The sequence below is a fragment of the Nyctereutes procyonoides genome, unplaced genomic scaffold (assembly GCF_905146905.1).
Source record: "Nyctereutes procyonoides isolate TBG_1078 unplaced genomic scaffold, NYPRO_anot_genome, whole genome shotgun sequence".
NCBI lineage: Eukaryota > Metazoa > Chordata > Mammalia > Carnivora > Canidae > Nyctereutes > Nyctereutes procyonoides.
In genome coordinates this window covers 24,678,191-24,699,344 of record NW_026575160.1, presented here as the reverse complement: position 1 = coordinate 24,699,344, position 21,154 = coordinate 24,678,191, and the positions used below count along the sequence as shown (strand labels likewise).

Here is a 21,154-nt window from a genome sequence, read left to right as displayed (position 1 = left end):
GCTGATAACTGAGCTCTTTCAGAGTTGAACTGCCCACATCAGAGCAGTATCTGGGGAGGTTGAAAAGTTATCTAACTGGCCATTCAATAAGGAGAACAATGACTGGAGCTTTTATTGTTCTGTTTTCAGGGCCTTAAATGTTCTACATATTTGCCTTCACTCCCTTAGGTCCCAGTGGAGAAGTAATGAGGAGATGAGCATTCTTCTTCCTGTTTTATTCAGCGTGGAGGTGTTAATTTGCTTGCTCCATTGTGCACAGATGTTGGAAACCTGATGTGTTCCAAGGTCCCGCATAGCATCTTTGTGAACAGACTATGTTATATGTTACTGTGAGATTAAGAATGTGCTTCCATGAAAATTAATGATCTTTTCTTTGCACCTTGCTCTTATTTTCGGTTCAGAAAAATAAGCTTGCCCTTGCTGATGCTTTAAGAATTGAGCTCTTGGTGTATTCCTCGGCGTATCATGCGTGAATTCAATACATACATCGGTGGAGTTAAACTGGCTAAAAGAGCTGCTGATGACAAAAGTGGGGATGCTATATATGACAACGGCCCTATCACATTCATGTGACTCAGGCAATCTGTATCCATCTCCTTTATATTTCTGTGGATTCTTTTTTCTTTCCTACTTGCATAAATTGGTAGTATACATGATAGAAATAATGACAGAAAGCAAGCCCATTTTTAAAGCTATGCAAAAGTAAATCTACTGTCAGGAGATTTGTTCCCCTGGGGTGGGAGGAACAATAAAAAGGCATGCTGTATTTGTGTCTTAAAAGGTACTTTGAGGTTTTTGTTTTGTTTTGTTTTTTTCCTTCCAGCAAGCTAAATAACACATGACAGTTGCCACAGCAACCCATTTTTGTGATTTGCAGAATCGGGGAGCAAACCAGATGTAAATTGTCAGTCAATAAGTGTCTGTTGTCATAGAAGATGGTAACATATGCAGTCTCATTTGGTCAATTTATATACTTTTGCGATGTTTTGTTCTCATCTGCTCTTCACCACGTGCTGTCGTGAATTAGTATTCCATTCTTTGGCTGCATAATTTTTTGAGTTTCATACATGATGTTAAGTGGGATAACTAGATGTCAGATTCATAGAAGGTGGTTGTTGCAAAATAAAAGTTATTTGACATCTGTTTTGTTATTTTTTGACATAGTGACACTTGGATTCTTTGGTTTATCCCAGGGAGAAGAATCAAATTAACTCTTAAGGGGCACTTTAAAAGGTTTTGTGGTTATTTTATTTGGAAATACAGATTTATTTACAATTTATTTGTAAATTCTCAATCTACAGAAATGAGTACATTTCTGTTTTCATGATTCTTTTGTTGTTTGTAGCAATAGAAATCATTCTGCACTGGGAGTTCTTGGAGTCCATGGCCATGCTTTTGTATCTGTGCTTTGGCAAGTGGATCCACAGTTTGGACTCAACTCACTTCTAACTGCTATTGTACCTGCAACTCCTCTGTCCTTCCTCTTATTTTTTCTTCTCTCATGTGTATAAGACTGTCCCCTCCCTCTGCTTGCATTTCCTTTCTTCCCCATTGTTCCTGAAGTCATGACTCTCTTGTTCCAGATTTTGCTTTTGCTTCCAGTGGAATGAGAGCCTGGGTATTTGTGTGCATATTTTAAATTAATAAATAGTGCAGCTTACAACTTCCCGGAATACATTGATGTCTCTTCCCCTGCTTCCCCTTGGCAAGTCCTCCACATTTTCCATCCCTACTAACAACCCTCCTTTTCCCCACACCTAAAAATCTTTCTTTAGCAGGTGCTACAAAAAGCCAAGCCCAAAAAGACTAGGTAGAGGGATTAATGATGAGGTTTTTCTATTATTTAGCACCATTTTAAACTACTGCTGGCAATCATACTTAATACTATCCCCTCCTCCCTCTTTAAACTGAGAGCAGCAGCAACTGAAGTGATGGTGGTAGTTACTCAAGTGACAGCATGATACTCAAAATATATAAACTGGAAGCACTAGCGGCAGATGTGAGAGAACTTCTATAACGAACGATTATATTGGGTAAATCTAAAGCAGACAACAAAAGACACTGTTTCATTCTCTAGACTAATACTGGACTGTGGTTTACAGAACTATACATTTATGGGACACCAGGACACAGAGGGAGTGGGTGAAAGAGAATTGTATGACTCTGTCTCCTCTCGACCAGGGGTTCCATCCTTTCCAACTCTGTAAAACCAGCTAGAGCTGTGAAAAATGAAGGCATGCACAAAGGAAGGAACGAAGGAATTCTTCAACAGTAGGACTCATTTCTCTAGCAAGGTTGACTTTCAGAAATGTTGCCTGAGTATAAGCCCAAACCCAGAGATATGTGGTGTTAAGCTTGAAAATTGAAAATGAATATAAAGCCTTCCCTCCAAAGCAGTATCATAGGAATATCACTTCACTCTTCCCACTTTACCCCACACTTAACCTTAAGATTCCTTAAGTAGCCAATGCAAATGCTTGATCTGATTCTCCTGCTCTCTGACTCTTAAAATGGTGGTCAGTACATGCAGCCTAGTAATAAAAGGATCAGACATGGATTCTAGTTCTTTCTCTTCCTCTGACACTGATTTTTATCTATTAAAAGATGGGTGATGACAGTATCTGCACAGGGAGATGTCATGAAAATTAAAACAAATAGTGCATTAAAAATTGTTAGTACAAAAAAGTTCTTACTACTGCATCAGAAACAAAGTAATCACTAAATGTTAATCACTATCAAATTATTAATAGTAATAATAATGCTTATAGCTTATTAGAATATACCCTAATTTAGACTAATTTTGGAATTGGAGATGTGAGAACAGGAGAAATGGCAGAGCAAAATGGAGCTGCTTGAGACAGTATTTGACTCTTAATTTCCATTAAAGATTGCAGAATTTTATTGGCCAGTGGATTTTTTTTCCAGAGTTTTCTATGAAAATAACTCTTGAAAGACATCATGGTATTTATCACCTCAGTTATATGGCATGTCTTAGAAGAAGAAATTTTATTGGCGACCAGGTACACGTAAATTTTCCTAGACTTAATTGAAATGTTTGAAAACTGGAAAGAAACTATTAACAGATGGCAAATGTTTTTAAGTCTAATATTTGTGTATGTGCATGCATGCTTATATTAAGATGGCACTGGAATAGGTAGAGAAATACAGTTGTTAACAAAATCTACAAAAATGATAATACCGCTTTTCTGAGGTGATGAAATAGGACAGTTGTCATTTCTTAAGATGTGGTTACATTTTGGGGGAGACAAAATTATACAAAGATTGTTAAAATGTAACTTAACCATCATTCATTTGTATTCACAAGGAGGATTTTTCACATGAGAGAAAAGTGAGAACTCTCTCTTTGAAACCACTATAATAAATGGACATGGTAGTATTGAAGAAGATCATGTTATTGTTAGCAATTTAAAAATTTTAGTGCAGCAACTCAACGGTTTGCGTCCCCATTATCCTAGACTCTGCATTCTTTGGGGTGAAACTCAGGACAGTCTTAATAAAAGTTCACAAAAATAACTTGGCAATGAGATTTATAATTTCAAAGATTGCAGTTATTTTCTGTGTGTTGTTAAGTTTCTGAGGACCCCGGCAAAGAAGATTAGAGTGGAATGGTCTCAGAGCCTTTTAAATTTGGGGTAGAGTGTCTAAGAAGAGAGGAAATTTCCAAAGGAGTAGCACAAAGAACTGGGATTGTTCTATTTCTGTTTTGGATGAATATGAAACTTTTTGTAGAGTTGTCATTTCTTGTATGTTTTTCTTTTTAAGAATTTGTCTTTCTCTCTCCCTCTCTCTTTGCCTGACTTAAAAGGGAAACAAAACAACTCTTCAGCTAAAATTGCTTTAGGGCGCATATTCAAAACCCCAGTCCCATATACTTAATATGCTTAATGCAGCAGCAGCAACATATTACCGTCAATAAAATGCTACTCTAAAGAGGCATCTTAAAAAGTGAGTGGAGAATGAATTGGGCTTCTGCAAGACTCCCAACAGCTAAGAGGTTGTACATATGTGGGTCCCTCACAGAGAAGGCTCTGCCCAATTTCCCTACAGGGTTGACTTTGGGAACTCTGGGTCATGATGGTGCTTAAGAAAATGAATGATTTGGGATGCCCTGGTGGCTCAGCGGTTTAGCACCCGCCTTCAGCCCAGGGCGTGATCCTGAGATCCAGGATAGAGTCCCACATCGGGCTCCCTGCATGGAGGCTGCTTCTCCCTTTGCCTCTCTCTCTCTTTCTCTCTCTGTCTCTCATGAATAAATAAATAAAATCTTTAAAAAAATAAAATGAATGATCTGACAGGAGCATTTGGCCCAATGTTTTTGAAACCCTACCATCGCAGTTAACATGGTGTGAAACAACCACTAGACAAGGATTGAATCACCTGGTTTCTGGTTCTAGTTATGTATTTAAGTAATGAGTCACTTTGAGCAAGTGACCTAAGATCTGTAAAATCTCTCTCAGTTTAACAATTCTGTTATACCAGCTCTGACTCCTTATATTAGTCAATGACATTTGAAAGCAAATCAATAGGCAGTATAGAATCCATTTATTGGATGGATGACAGTGATGTCAGTGGGCAGTTTCTGGGTGACCCTCAGTTGAGTTGGATGTGAAATGTAGTAGAGTGCATGAAAATAGGAGTTCAGGAACATGTGGGAATAAAGGGTATCGTCTACTTCTGGTGATACTCCCCCTGAGGATATGCACCCTACCACATACAGGCATTATCTGAGAGCCAAGAAATGACTATAAATGGCAGTAGAGAATGGGACCATTGTTACCATACACTTACAATCATATTACTAAAAACATCCACTTAACTGTCAGATCCTTGATCAAATCCTTAACTCAGCCTATTATTCTTATAAAATCCTTATCAAATCCTTAACTCATTAGACATTATTCCCAGTGTCTTTTGGGGAAAAACACAACATGGTAGGCCTATTTTATGAATATTTTATCATTTCAGGCAATTGTTTGTCTCAAATAAACAATCTTTATAAGCAATCAAGTACGACAGACAATGGACAAAGGAAAGGGATCTGAATTTTTAACCTTCAGTTCTGAATCTTTGTGCCCCACCCCCAACCAAAAAAATCACTAGGGATTCTTATATTCTTCCAGACATTCTAATATTCTGTGTTAAAAATAAGTGCCCAAGTGAAAATGATGTAGCTCATCACAGAGACAGCCTAATAAATTTTGCTTTCACATTAAAAACGAAGCAAAATATACGAACATATTTATAACATTTAGACAATGAATTTATAAATACTTTTGGAATATGGTGCCTTCAAAAATCTTGACAGAACGTTATCTCTTAAGATGGGAAAATTTAGAGGGATCAATAGACACATTTGATTCTATTTGCTGTGTCACACATACATCATTCCTTATCAAATCTTGAGATCCTATTTATGGACTATCCTATATCTATGGTGATTGAGTAAGTGACCATGATGTGATGTGTCTAAATGAATGCCTAAGTGGTATATTATCTTTGAATATCTCTCCTTTCAAAGATTCATAGACACCTCAATCAAGTAAAGTACAGAGTAGCACACTGATTTATAATTTAACATGATTATGTCAAACAGGAAGCCCTTTGCTTAAGTGAGGTTAAGAACTCAATATACCATTACCTTCAGTGCAGTGTAGAAAGGAGTGGAGGCAGGATGTGGCAGTCAAGGAGTTACCATTCTAGATAGGAAAAATTCTTTATGGAGCAGAATTCAACTTTCAAGTGTTCACGATTTTTCCTAGGTGTACAAAATATTTAAAAATATTTCAAAAAATATTTCAAATATTTCCCAAATCTGATAAGAAACATTTGAGGAGGAGAGGGGGGGAAATTGGGTTGAAATCCTGTTCTGTATGTTCAATTTGGAAGATATTCACTGTAAAAAAAAAAATTCTTATTCTGTTACTGATTTGCATTTCCAAAGAAATGATAAAGATCTTAGCTATTCATAAGTCCTTTTGGAATTCAACCATGATTTTTTTTTAAACACACTACACTTCTGAAGTTACACAGATTAACAAGAATGTTTGAGTAAAAAATCCACAAGTAATACTTTTACTTTAGGTTAGTTGAGTTATGTTAAGTGTTCATTATGTCACTTGTGAAATGCTATCAGGTTGCACCAGGTGGCAAAACTGTCAAGTTTGCTTAATTATTATATAAGCTTTCTGATCTTTGCTGAGAAGCTTAAAACTATAGAAGAAACCTATTGTTGGATGCTTTTGCATAAAAAGTAAAATGCTTCCCAAAGGAGAAATATATTATGCTTATTCTAAGAAATATGTGATGTAGGAGGCACAATAACGTGGTTTTAATAGAATAGGTTTTGAAGTCAGAAATTCAGGGTTCGGGATCCCTGGGTGGCACAGCGGTTTGGCGCCTGCCTTTGGCCCAGGGCGCGATCCTGGAGACCCGGGATCGAATCCTACGTCGGGCTCCTGGTGCATGGAGCCTGCTTCTCCCACTGCCTGTGTCTCTGCCTCTCTCTCTCTCTCTCTCTCTCTCTCTCTCTCTCTCTGTAACTATCATAAATAAATAATAAAAAAAATTAAAAAAGAAAAAAAAAGAAATTCAGGGTTCAACTCGGGCCTCTGGGCACAGTGGGAAGTTGGGGATGCTTCTCCATTCTGAGCCAGTGCCTTTGTGAGGACAAAGGACATAAAGTATGAAAGAATTTAACTGGGTTCCAGGCTGTGGTATATGTTGAAAAGCTGTTGACCAGCATCCCCTTTCTCTTCTGCTCCTCATTGTTGTATAAGAATATAAGAAGTAGTAGGAAAAAAAAAAAAACAATCCAAAACTTTAAAATTATACACATCCTTTATCTCTTACATGTGTTGAGTTAGGTTTTTCATGATGCATGGATATTTTAGCTGTTTTTCACCTTAAACTTGAATTTCATTTTCTTTTGTCTAATTACTTATATTTAAAAAAAAATCTTCATTCTGAAAAGAAAATATACATGAACATGAGCTCTCAGAACCCCATTCCTAATCATGGGAGGATTCCTTAGTAACATTTTGGCCTTAATTTCACATTCAGCTTTTTCTATGTAGGACAAATTGAAGGACTCCCCAGATAGCTCTTTGAGGAGGTCACTCAGTGAGAAACGCTGAAGTTTTGCAAACAGCTGGCATAGAATACTTCTGCTGAAGTTTTAGGTTTGGCTCAGCATGCTCAGTTTGAAAATCAGATTTTGTCTATTAACTTTGCAGAGCTGGAAGCTTATTAATACTGAGGAGGATTGATGAACTTCATTGAAAATTGATGATCATACTAGCAGTATGAAATAGTATTCACTGTTTTGATGCTTCCTGTTTAATTTTTTTTAATTTTTATTTATTTATGATAGTCACACAGAAAGAGAGAGAGGCAGAGACATAGGCAGAGGGAGAAGCAGACTCCATGCACCGGGAGCCCGACGTGGGATTTGATCCCGGGTCTCCAGGATCATGCCCTGGGCCAAAGGCAGGCGCCAAACCGCTGCACCACTCAGGGATCCCGATGCTTCCTGTTTAAAAGGGAATGCATGAGTAAGGAAGGACCCACAGATTGGAATTAGGGCTGTGGACAGATTGTTACAAATAATGAAAATTGAGACTTAAAGGCTAAGCTTTGCGTTTTTCCTTTGTACCAGTTACCACAATCCATGGCCACAGGTAAAGAAGCGTGTTGCATTCTACTTGATGGAAAAATGGTGGAAGAGGACTATAAGCTGCCAGTTCTCAAGTCTGGCTATGTCCTGAACTGCAAAAATCATTTTAGTTAATCACACAGTGGTACCCAAATATAAATAAATAAATCATCACTTCCTCCAGAAACAACAACAAAAAGAAAATGTGAATGAATCTTGCAGAGATAATATCCTTATATGAACAGAATTCATGGTAAGAAATGATAAATGGAGTGATTTCATTTGATAGAGAATCTGACTTCTAGAAGGCAACATGGACAAGCTATATTCAGGAACTACCAACAAGAGGCACTGTTGCCTCCTGCACAAAAGCTGTGTTCCTTAGAGCCAAACCAACTTAGGTTCCTTTTCCTGTTCTGCCGTTCATTAGTTGAAGCAAGTTGCTTTTCTTTGTTAAGGCTTAATTTCCTTATTTGTAAAGTGGGGGTTAGTAATGGTACTTGCCCCATATGGTTATTATGAGAATTAAAAGGGAAAACACCTGTGAAGCGCTTAGTACAATGTTTGGCACAGAAAACACCTGTATGTAATAAGTGAGATTGGCTAATATTATGACCATCCCCTTAGCCAGTAAAGGATTGTCTAAGAGATAGTATGCTCTGAATTCTTAAGGTCTCTACTGAAAATATTTTATGTCATAAAACATGTAATTCTTCCCTGTTTTGTCCAACAGCATTACGTCGTGATACAATTTATAGTGTAAACGAAAGATGAGCCTCAGATGTTTACATGGAATTTGCTTGCTCATTAAAAATAAAAGTAACTGATTAAGGAAATGGTAGTTTGGCAAATGTCTCACTGATTTTAAAAAGTTAGCTAAACATCACCTTATGACACTCCTTGAGCAGCTGTAGTGTTTGTGTAAGAAAATGCGTGGGTGATAAACTACAGAAGAGGAACAAATATAAATTATGTGTTTGGTAAGTGAATCAGTTCAGCTAGTCACACAAGAAATTGACTTGTTGGATGAATACAGTCTAAGCTCATATCTAATAATGGCATGTGTTTTTCACTCAAAAATTACTAGGACTAGAGCTTCCAAGGTTTCTGTGTGCTTAGAATGTTTTTTCCCCCCATGTAAGGTAGTAGCTTTGTTTTCCTCTTTCCATCCTACTGTGCTTTCTCTTAAATGATACAGCATTGTAACCCAGACTGAGCCCCATTTTGCCTACTTTATTGCTTTGTTCTCAGCCCTTAGACAAATGCAGTGGAAGGCTATTAACCCCCTAGCCTTTGTAGAAATCAAAATATGATCTGTCTAGGTGTTTCAAATTACCCCCTGCAACTATTGAAATTTCAGTAAAGGCCATTGTGGTTCCATATACTCTTTGTAGAATAGATTCAGTAATTGGTGATTCTGAGTGGCCAATTTTTGATGAAAATAAAATTCGGGGTAGAGCCCAGAGATACTGTTAGTGAACAGTGATAAAGACCACTATGTCTTGGGCATATGAGTATAGCATAGCAATGGGAAAAATATTCTAAGGATATATAAAGGCCATTATGAATTGTATTTCTGAAAGTACATGTCTTTTTTGAATTTTTTTGCGTTTTTATTTTTTTTCTTAAGGAAAGTGTAAATTAGCTGACAATGGAATTTAAGTGCCTTGACCTTTCAATATTATGGGACTGTAAGGTATTATGGATAAATTTTATTCCTATGACAAATTTTACTTCTACCAAAAAATTTGCCCTTGTTTCTTTACAGTAATTTTATTAATTCAGTTTTGTAATTTTAGAGAAAACTTTTAAGAAGCACAATTTTCTCAACCACATTGAAAGTGAGGCCTCCTTAAATATTTTCTGTAGTCAAAATATACTATTATTCTAAGTCATTGTAAGTGTCAGAAGTCCTGAGCCTTCCTGATGGCCATTGCTTAGTCCATGACACAGTAGCAGGCTCGGTCCCCGGGGGAATGAATGCATTCTCCCATTCTTGGAATCCCTACTTTGAACACATCAGGAAACACTGCCTCCCTCTTACTCTTTGGGGAATTAAATACCAGGGATTTCAAGCCTCTGGAAATAGAAAGGGTTTCCTGTTGATTCCAGGCCCTTAATTGATTCAGGGGGTTGGGGAATCTGAGGGCTTTTTTCAATATAGGTGTGGAAAAATGATAGGAAAAATGTTTACACTCCTTCCCAAATAGAGTAACCAATTATTTGTGGAATGCTTTACTTTCTGGAAATAAGACTTTGCATGACAACCTTGAGTAACATGCGTTTTGGGCATTTTCACCTATTCCAAGGACAACATTATTTTTGAAAGACAAAATTTCCCCTAGAGAGCTCTCAGCATAATGTGAATACACTTACTGGCATATTGAGGTCTTTGTGTGTCATTATCTCCCCAAGACAGACTAACCAGGAAGGAGATGCCAAAGTTGGTGCTTTTATGTTGACCTTTCATCCATTGGTGGTACATGAAGAGATTTTGAGAACTTTGTGCATAATTGTCCAGCAACATGGAACCTGCCTGAATAATTTATTCATTCAATTTTATCTAGTTTTTGAGACCTATGCCAACTGTTTACCAAAATATTAATGCCGTCAGAGAAACATACAGAGGAGCAGATAAAACAACATGGAGTCCTTTCCTCCAAGGATAGATGTTGGGTGTGTTTTTCATATTTAACTTGATCATATCATTAACTTTGCTTTTAATTAAGAAGTACAGATTTTTATTTGCAAAAATCTGCCTGCATAGAGTGGTATGGTGCAAAGGATATAGGCCTTGGAAGGGTAGGTCTAGAGTGGAAGTTCAGGAAAATGGGAGTGTCTATTTTCTAACAGAATCATGAAGTGCTGGGTACTATGATCAGCGCCATACCCCTCTTTATAGTCAGAAGACCCTAATCCCTCTACATGTTAGCTCCCTCACAGTGGCAAATCTGTAATCCCACAGAACCTCGTTCTCTAATCTTAAAGGGAAGATGATAGCATCATACCTACCTAACCAAATTATTGTGAGGAGCAAATGTCATTGTTAAGAAAGCACATTGTAAGCAAATAATAATTGCTCTACACAAATATTCACAATCATCATGTTACTTTTTAATATCCTTTTCAACTTCTGCAAAGTTTTTGAGTCAGTTCATTACTATTATCCTAAGCAAAATTTGGACAGCACATTTAGAAACCAAGAAAAATTTGCCAGGAAGAAAAAAATAGGGCTGTGAAATTCAGGGGAGATGTCATTGCCTACAGACTCTCATTCAAACTTTGGAAATGAAAACATATAAGGCAGGATGGGGAGAATGGAGAGAGGGAAGTGTAGGGATTGCTATCCTGAGACTGTCCTCACTGTTTTTCAGTAAGGTGTAAGCCAAGCACAGACCCTGGGAATGGACGAGGGTGCATGCAAGTGCCTTAAAGTATTACAGTGAAACCCAGTAAAAAAGGAGGTAGAGATTCTCTCAAAATTCCTGTAAAAACTTCTAATGGATGACTAATAGTTGGATCTTTATAGCTGAAGGATAACAATAATGTTATTATGATGTTTTAAAAACAGGGCCAAGCTCGAATTCTTATGACTCTTTACAAAACATAGTGGACTATATCCAAAAGATGATCAGTTCGAAATATTTGGGTGTATGTACTTAACAAATCGTTATTGCTTCTATTGTTGAATTCCTGCTTTTGCTTTTAAAATACTTGACTATCTGGATAAACATTTCCTTAAGTTTTGTAGGGTTTTTTGTTTTGTTTTGTTGGGGTTTTTTTTTGCACAGATCCATAAGCTTTTTGTCTCTTTAAAAAATATTTGAGGGACACCTGGGTGGCTCAGCGGTTGAGCCTCTGCCTTTGGCTCAGGGTGGCTCCTGGAGTCCCGGGATCGAGTCCCACATCGGGCTCCCTGCATGGAGCCTGCTTCTCCCTCTGCCTGTGTCTCTGCCTCTCTGTCTCAGTCTCTCTATCTCTATCTCCCCTACCCCGTGTGTCTCTCATGAATAAATAAATAAAATATTTAAAAAATGTATATAGTTGAAAGACTGAGTAGGTGGACTTTTAATGGAGTGTTGGAGGGAGCACTCTAAAGGGATCTACTCTAGACTACCAGAAAGAACTGTGTGATTTGGACTAAACATGTTAAACCCTTTGTGCCTCAGTTTCCACACCTGTGAAATGAGCATATTAGGCCATCTTCCAAAGGTCCTTTTCAGTCCTAAAATTCTATTATTATATGAAAATACATTTTCCTCCTTTATTCTCTTATGCTGAGACTGTGTGTGCTCTTATTAATGGCACCTTAAAAAAAAGCCCTCCCTTATTATGGCCTAAAAATATATTAACATAATAGCAAGCACTTATATACAAACTTCACAGTTATACAGATATAGCAGATGGCTGGCTGGGTACCATATTTCTTCATAAAGATTTGAGATGAGCATTTTGTCTTTTTCTCTAGCCTTGTATGTAATGACCTCTAAATAGCATCTACTGAGATCTTCTTTCACCCCTCCCATCATATTAAATAAAACATTTTTATTTCTCCATTGCTTTTTCTATCCTCTGGCACCACCTACTTTCTTTATATTAGAATTTGATTTGCTTTCACATTGTGGTCAGAGGAAGAGGTGTTGTTACCACGTTCTACTTCCCAGGTGTGGAAGCAGACATCACTTTATCAGAAGAGAGGCAGGGAGGATTCACTGAGCTGTGTGCGGGACCTGTGTTCAGCGGCAACACGGTGCAGCTTTCCTCAGTACCCACTGCCTAGCCAGCATCAGAGAGCTTTATCTCTGACAGCACAGGCAAGATGTGCTGATGTATTGCCCGCTGTTTACCTGCCTTAGTTAGTTTCATGGGACTAAAGAGTGATTCATAAGTGATTAAACCATTATAACCAGCTATACGTGGAACATTTTAGTGGGTTGCAGATGTGTCCATTGTTTCTTCAGATTGGCTACAGCTACATTATTTTAAATTATTCTTTGGGGGCATCCTTACTGAGGCTTGAAGGAGGAACTCATGTTTTTAGTATGCTAGTAGCTTCCTTTTGATGATCTGCTTCAAATTCCCCAACAGATACCTCATCTATGACCCTCTTCAGGGGCTGCTAAGTAATAACATTTATCTTACATAAGTGTTGTTTTTTTAAACTCAGGTTACAAACCTTTCTGATCAACTTCATCAGTTTGCAATAAACATCACCATGCCATATCCCGGAGGAATTTTGCACTAGAGAAAATTCAGAGTGTGTGTGTGTGGGGGGGGGGGGGGCGGAGAAAGTAAAACATCAAGCTCATTTTGTGCCAAAAAGAGAAAAAAAGGGAGGAGAAAAAAGCAATAGGTGTAAAAAAGAACAAAGAAATAATAAAATACAGTTAATGAATCCTAAGTTGATCACCTGTCTCATAGGTCCCTAAATTTCTGACCTAGAAAGCAGATAACACTGTTTATGGAACCACTGACAGCAACAACAAAAAAAAACCAGAAAAAAAATGCCACTTACTCATCAGCATTCTCACTCAGTGTGTTGCCTGTGACAAGCGACACTCTTGAAAAGATGGTCCTTTGAAGCTTGTCTTGCCAGAAAGCTATTTCTGGTATAGCTACACAACTGGGGAGACTATGGTTAAGTCTTCCAGGCATGTTCCTAGGTCCGTCATCTGGCATTGGCAGCTGCTGATCAGATCACCAAACTCACCGGCACACATGGGGTGAACACACGGAGAGGACTGGAATGGTAGTATTTCTCAGACTCAAGGGGGCACAGTGTTGATCTGTGTAATCCACAAAATATGTATGTGGATTTAACGAAGGTTAAAGAGTGAATCCACTGTTCTTAGGTGTCATTGACTGCAATTTAAAAATAGGCTCCGTAGGATTTAAGTATGTGTACGTTTCGTATGGGAAGTTTCCTAGTAAAAGGTCTAAGAAAAACTGAAATCAGTACTGCAGTGCTACATTATCTAGGAGTTTGAGATTGGGAGGCTGACTATCTACTTCAAGCTTTTCCTCTTGGTTAGCAACTTAGGAGGTACCTCAGAATCTCAGATCTGCTCTGTGGCAAAAGCAGCACTTCTAATGAACAGCAGAAAAGCAAAGAAAACACCTTTTCCTCTTTGTAATGAATCATTTTGTTTTTTTCTATAGATTGCATGTGGCGTTTGAAGCAGAGTGAGCAAGGCTGCCAATACTGCGAGCTAATGCTTCAGCACCTTTCATTTTTCACTCTGAGCAGGAAACCTCTTCTTAAACTTGTTCATTTTACAGAGGGAAAATCGAAGCCAGTGGCATATTGTCAGAGCTGCTTTATTGTCATCACTTACAAAGGTCACTGGAATTAATTGACTTCTTCTTACATATTGTAAAGTGACTCATATTTTGACACATTTATGGGAAAGTGGCAAGATCTAAGTGGCTGGTTATTGTCTTTTGGTTTTAGCTCATATCATCAACTAGGAAACCAGTAATAACTCTGAAATCACAGTTGTAAAAAAAAAAAAATACCTTGCAGTTGGAAAGAAGCTGACCCCATTAACTATTTGGTTAGTTAAACTAAAGGAAGGGAAGAGAGAGCTCCAGAAGATGAAAAGCAAATACTAGGTTTGTTTTAATGTCTGTACAGGACCCATTAAAGGAGGTAGTGAATGTTTTCACGAACATCCTCAATTGATGTTGTCTGTTTGAACGCATATTCTAAGTAGCTGGCTTCCTTTGACAAGACTGGAAGTATAAATTAACCCACACTGTATTCCATGAATCATCGGTACATGGATGCTCATAGTTTACTGAGAGTAATTCTGTCTCAAAGGCATTGCTTCTGAAACTAAAGAGAAATGTAGGATATGAGTAATACATATATAGTGCCAGGGCACACTATCTCCTAGGTAGATATTTTGAATGCTGACTTCTTGCCTTTTAATTCCTCACATCATCCCCTTTGCACCAAATTAGGAAGGTTCCACTCATATTCATAGCCTGCCCTCACTAAAATTAGAGGCATGGAAACAAGGACATACTGTTAAAAATAAATAAACTAGAAGCAAATCAAACCACATAAGCTTAATAAGAGCCAAGGGAATAGAATAGTCGGTCTGAACAAAAATCTTCAGAAATAGCGAACGTACTTTACAGCCACCCCGCTGTGATTCTGTTAATTACCAAAGAAGATTAGAACTCTTCTGGTTCATGGGATCCTTTTACCACGCGTGTGTCAGTTGCAGCTGCATTAGCAATCAGGCATTGCCCTGTCCCTTCAGAGCGGCGGGAGGATGTTATTAAAGGGAAGTCATTTACCCCGATCCGTAAGATGTAGCCTGGCGGAAATTCAATAACTGTTTGTGATATGCTCATTCCGCCACTCCGCTTAATGGTTCTTAGCTCCTGACATACAGCACCATTTGCCTCAATCTCTGTCCACTGGGTGAAAAGGGAGGAAGATGCCCCCTTTGGGGGGGGGTTGGTTTCAAAATACAGAATGATGTGTGGTCCGCTTTTCATGACAAATAATGTGAAGAAAAACGAAAATTCTGCTCTTCTCTTTCCTCTCTTCACTCCCACTGTCCCCTCTCCCTCCCTCCTCTCCCTCCTCTCCTCCTCTCCCTCCTCTCCCCAGCACTGCTTTTTCTCTCCCACTCACATCCTCTGATGGGCGTTCAAGCTAGTAAAATGCATGTTGGAGAATCCCACAAACACAGCTAAGCATCCCCAAAGCCAGAGGGCTTTTGCATTTGAATTTCCCCTCAAAAGTAAAAACGGAAAGCAGAATGCTTTAGATTTCAGACAAGAAGAAAACATCCACGGAGAATTTAGGTTTGAGAGGAAAACAACCACCACCACAACCACCACCGCCACCAGCATCAACTACAGAGGAGACCGAGCCCTATTTCCATTGAAATGTATATTTTGAACTTACCTTGCAAAAGCAGTTTCGGGGATACACCGCCCTCCGTGTCCCTCCCTGCTGGGGTCCTCAGTCCTCTTAGCAGCGATAATCACATGGTGGTGTTCTCGCCCGGGTGTAAATAGGTGCATGTGTGTGTGCGTGCGATAAAGTATGCACAAACATGTGCTGTAGCTGGGCACACATGCGAGCGAGCTTGTGTCTGTCTGTTCTAAGCTCTCAAGGGAGGCAGGAGGCTGCGGCTGGGGTTCCTTCTCTCCTCGGGAACTCTCTCTCCGCCGGCAGGCTGGGGCTCTCAGTGCCGGGGACGGAGGCGCTGGGAGCTGGCTTTCTCTCGCCTCGTTTCCATGGTGGTTAGTGGTGCATCGCTCACCCGATCAGTTGTCACACTGACATGGTGCTGCCTGCTTGGCGGTCATTAATAACCGAACACCCTCCGCTCCCCAGAGAGGAGCCAATCGCCTCGGACTGCCAGGATGTAGCACTCGCAGCTGCTCCCGTCTGGTTGGCTGAAGCAACCTGTCTGTTCTGTGACACTGCTGCTTAGGATACAAATAAATGAACCAGGCTTGCATATTTTCCTAGGTACCATTCCCTTCCTGCCTGCCTTTCATCCTGCCTTCCTTCCCTCCTGCCTCCTTCCTCCCTTCCCTCCTTCCCCTTTTACTTCCTCCCCCTCTCCTTCCTCCTCCCATCCTTCCTCCGTCCTTTCTTCCTTTTTTAATTTTTATTTATTTATTTTTATTTTGGAGAGGAAGAAATTTTTGACAAGTTTTCCCATTTTCAGGTTATCATCCATCTAGAGAAACTGTGTTTTCTCTCTGGAAATAGCAGGCGTGCTACAAATAAGGATTTCCCAAATATTAAAAACACCTGGGAGGAACGCAGCGGCTCTGACTCCTCTGTAAAGTTCACCAGTGGCTCTATTATTTAAGAAGAGTAGCTCGAAACTGTTTTGAGTGGCATTTGGTTTTCTGTTGGATGCTACTTAATTTAGTGCATGTGCTTACTGTTCAATAGCATTTTTCTTTTTCAGCACTGACCTTTCTTATCTGGATTGACTACATTTTAATTTTTTCTCTATAATTCACAACACTGGCATATGGGAGGGTATTTAAAAATAAGTACTTCCAATTATATTCATTTCTTTATATCTGATGCAATTAATCTGACAGCCGTAGATGAATGGGTACACGTGTCAAGGTGTTCGTGTGGGTATTTCTATGTGTATGTTTAGAAGGTATGTTTTACTATTCTTGGGAAAGTATTTCAACTCTAATCAATTAAATCCTCAAGAAAACAATTTCCCTTTTTTCTTAAATTTACTAGTTCTGAATTATATTCACCCGGAAAATATGACACATATACCACATATGTAAGACACCCAATTATCAGAAATTTAGAAAAGAAACACAGAAAAGTATAGCAGTGTATATTACTGAAAGAACACCTATAAGAAAGTAGACAGCAATTTTAAAAATGCATGTTTGACAACCTTAATTAGAATCCTAGGGGAACATCTTGTTGAGAGGACTGGAACATGAGGATTAATTTATCAACAGGTCAAAAACAGGCTAGATTCATGGCTCCAAGCCCTAGTTTTGAAAGACTACCCTCTAGTGGAGTAAAAAAAAAATGACATTTTCATGTTAATAAATTTAGTTTGTGTGTGTGTGTGTGGTGGGGGGAGCTTCACATCTAATTGTTGCTTAAATGCTTATCAAAATGACAAAGACCAATAGTTTTAAGTTATTATAATCATAATGGCAGGAAATTTATTAAAATATTAGCTTTGTTTCTAACCAGTAAATATTCTCACTCTAGGTTTTTTTTTTTAAAGTTCTCAAGTGAAAAAAAAATAAAGTTCTCAAGTGCTTTATTTTATCCTTCTCTAAAACTTTATTTAAATGGCTGTTAATCTTTTGAATAAAAATGAGTTTGAGAAAAAAGTTGTTTCTTGCTTAACCTACTAACGCTAATTTCAGAAAATCTATTGTAAGACTTTATTCTTTACTGGCTATATAATGTTTACTCTGTAAGCATTGCTCTGGGAATGGTACGGATTATGGCCAAGTATTGGGGATGTTGAGATGTAGTGTGTCTGCATATGATTTAATGTACTTTTAATAATAGTAATAATCATCCTCATTACTCCTCCCTCGATTTTACCTTCTCCAGGTTTTACTCCTTAAATTTTCCATAGCATTTCAATATCTGCAGGATTATATTTCTGCATGCTGGAAGAATTATAATAAAATTGTGATAATTATTTTAAAAAAGGAATTTTAGTTTTCTACTCTTGATTCCTTAAGCATTTCATTTTGGTTGATTGGTATTGACTGTATAATAGACAAATTCAGTAATCAAACCAATTATAATGCACTTCCATAATGAAAGTAAGTGGTGATAATCAGATACATGATTAAACCACTTTCTTGGTTTATAAATGAAACCAGCAATCATACCTAATATTTTAAATTTCAGTCTCTTTAAAGTTTAATTTAGTGAAAGTTGGATATTTTTAAATGCTACCTGATGCTATATCATAGGAAATTGTTTTCACTCATTGTTTAGCTGTTCTTTAGCATATGGGGATGAAATTGCTTTTCTTGCAATTGTCCTTTTGCTGTAGGCACATGACAAATTTAAAAGCTTTCATTTTTATAAATTTCATATCATGGAACATTAGAAGTAAGTGAGATTTTAATGTATGAGAGAAAAATAGCTCTGGCTTTGGATGAAAAGGGAGAAGAGTTTGTTCTTTGTAGTTTCCTTCTTGCTACAAGAGCATAGGAAGCTTTAGTAGAATCACTATATGTTCAGGTGACTGTTAGTTATCAGCCATTTACTGGAAATATGAAAGGTAGCTCTCCAAAAAAAACAAAAAACATGTTAAGAACTTATTTAGTTATCACATCTATATAATGAAGTGCCATATAAAAACATTAAACCGTGATTGAGTAAGGATTTCAGTGATTGTGAATTTTTGAATTAGTACAATTGTGAATAGTCATCAAATGAGAACCAGAGAATCTTTAGACTCGAATGCCCTGAGTCTTAGAGAGGTCAGGAGACTTGTCTAAGTGCATACAGCTGGTCAGAGAGAGCAAGAGTAGACCCCACCATCTTCCAAGCTTTTCCTACCATTTCACCCTCTCATCTACTGGATAATCGATAGATCTCCACTTTCTCTTCTTTTTCCATTCCATTTATTACTTTTTTTTTTTCCTTTCTTTCTCAAGATTTTATCTTTAGAACCCAGTAAAACTTCAGAACAGTTTCACATTCCAAATATACTGTGTTACATGGACGTATGTGTCAGCAGCCTCATAGTAAATATCTGCAGGGTTCCTGCATGAGTGTTCAGTTCTAATGAAAATGTAGATTTTAAAAATGATTTTAAAAGATAAATGAATAATTACAGCCCAAAACTATGTTGAAAAAGTTCTGCCTTCATCATCAAGTAAACCTTAGGGGTACAATAAGTATTAATTCGTTGATTTAATGGTTGAATTTCCATTAATTAATTTAATGGTTTCTCACTATTTCATGGAATCCTGGACATTGGTTTCCTGTTAACTTTCGTGGGAGAAGTGGTCTGGGTAGTGGGTCAGAGTGCACTTTCTGGGAATAGACTACCTAGGTTTGAGTGCTTACCTTGCTACTTCCTAGTCCTGTGACCCTGAACAAGAACTTAACATCTCTGCATCTCAGTTTCCTCCTAGGATTGTTACAAGGGTTACTGCAGTTAATATGTGTAAAAGCTTAGAAAGGTACTTGGGATATAGTAAGCTTTTATGGATGTTTGGCAACAACATTATTGCTGTTATTGTCACTGTCACTCTTGTCATCGTCACTCCCATCATCATCATCTGTTCCAGTTCTCTGCTTTGTTTGGAATGGCCTTTCTACCTTTTACTCCAGGTGCCTGCCTCTACTTAGGCCTAAACAAGTGAGCACAGTGCAAATGCTACTTCCCCTGTGAAGCCTCTTCTGACCCTCTAGCAAGATAGGATCTCTCATTAGACCCACAATCACGATCTTTATCCCCACCAACCATTTATCACTTTTTAAAATGTGTTACGATTGTTTCTATAATTTGACTCATTTCCCTTTTTAGGTTATAGAGTAGAGTCTCCTGGAAGGAGTCTATATTTTATTCATCTTTAAGCTCCATAGCTTACATAATCATGGAGACAACAATATTTGTTGAGTACAACTATGTATGTTTTAAAAGTTATTGAATCTCCACAACATACAATAGATGTTTTATCCCCATTCGACAATGTAGAAACATTGGCTCAGAGAAGTTAGGTTTCTTGCCCAATGTACCAAAACTATGAAATAACGGGGCAAAAATTTGAACTCAGTTCTGTCTGCCTACAGAGCCAAGGCTCTTTTACTGAACAAGCCACTCAATATTCATTTGTAAAATAAGTGAATGCTTGATTGATGACTGAGCCAACCAATTCAATATAGTCAGCAACAAGGGAGGCTAAAAATAAAATACGAGTTTTTAAAAGGAATGAATTTTGGCATTAGGTAGTAGATGTTTTTATATAGTTATGGTTGTTCGGTGTAATGAAAGAATTTACTAGCTCTGTTTGAGAAATGGAGCTCTGAAGAAATGCAGTGTCTGGTTGGAAAGTGAGTTGATATGCTTAGAAAGCTAAATAACTATTCATGGGCCACTGATGAGGAGGGGCTGACATTGTACTAGGAAGATCTTCAGTGACATGATCCTTTGTAGTCTAATTCTGATAGCAGATTAGGTCTTAATTAAGTTAGAAGTATGATGTAAGGGGAGTGGCACTGGCTGTTTGTTAGAATGTTGAACAAAAGCACGTTGGATCAGAGAGTTTTCTTTTCTCAAAAGGGTTTGAGAAAGTAGAAATGGAAACAAAAGTGTATTCCCCTTTAACTATAGGTCTTATTTTTTATATTTTTTAGTGTGACTTCCTTCTTATAGTAAAATATATAATGTAAAATTTGCCATTTTAACAGTTTTTAAGCTTGTACTTCAATAGCAGAAGTACATTCACATGGTTTACAGCCTCATTATGGCTTTTTGTGAACATTTAGAATCAGAGATTCACAGAATATTAGAACTGGAGAAGAAAGAGATCTTTGCATGCTAAAATACGCAAATTCAACTATCAGAATTTAGCAGACATGAAAAGAAACAAGGATTGATGGGAAGTGTAAGAAAGAAAAATAAACATAAAGCAGGCATGTCCTCCCTCTATGACAAGTGAACAAGAAGTATAGATCTGCTGCTCCTGCAGGGACCCCCGTTCACTCTGCTTCTCCAGGATGACATCTTTCCATGCCGAGGGTGATTAGGGAGGTAAGATTTGTATTTTGCTGTAACCAAGCATATTTTTAGTGAAGGTTAGACCTCCACTGGAACAACAAAAGTAATTTTATCACTCAAGGAATTTACCCCCAGGAATAAGAAAGATGTCAGAAATTAAGGAGATAAAATCTCTGTCTTTGTCTGGCTCTTCCCCAGACTTCTTTGTCCCTCTCTTCTTGCCATTCTCTGTCTCTTATCTTGGCTTCTCTCTGTG

The 21,154-nt window shown here is 37.9% G+C and overlaps 2 protein-coding genes across 4 annotated transcripts in view; one reads left to right on the top strand and one right to left on the bottom strand.

Annotated features, from left to right (window-relative positions):
* The window catches only part of LRRN3 (leucine rich repeat neuronal 3), a 35,395-nt gene extending 19,723 nt beyond the window's left edge, over nt 1-15,672 (bottom strand). The window contains exon 1 of the mRNA XM_055314810.1: nt 15,597-15,672. The gene's annotated coding sequence lies outside the window, so the exon portion shown is untranslated. The remainder of the gene's footprint in view (nt 1-15,596) is intronic.
* The window catches only part of IMMP2L (inner mitochondrial membrane peptidase subunit 2), an 860,425-nt gene that overhangs the window by 441,051 nt on the left and 398,220 nt on the right, over nt 1-21,154 (top strand). The gene's annotated exons all lie outside the window — the stretch shown is intronic.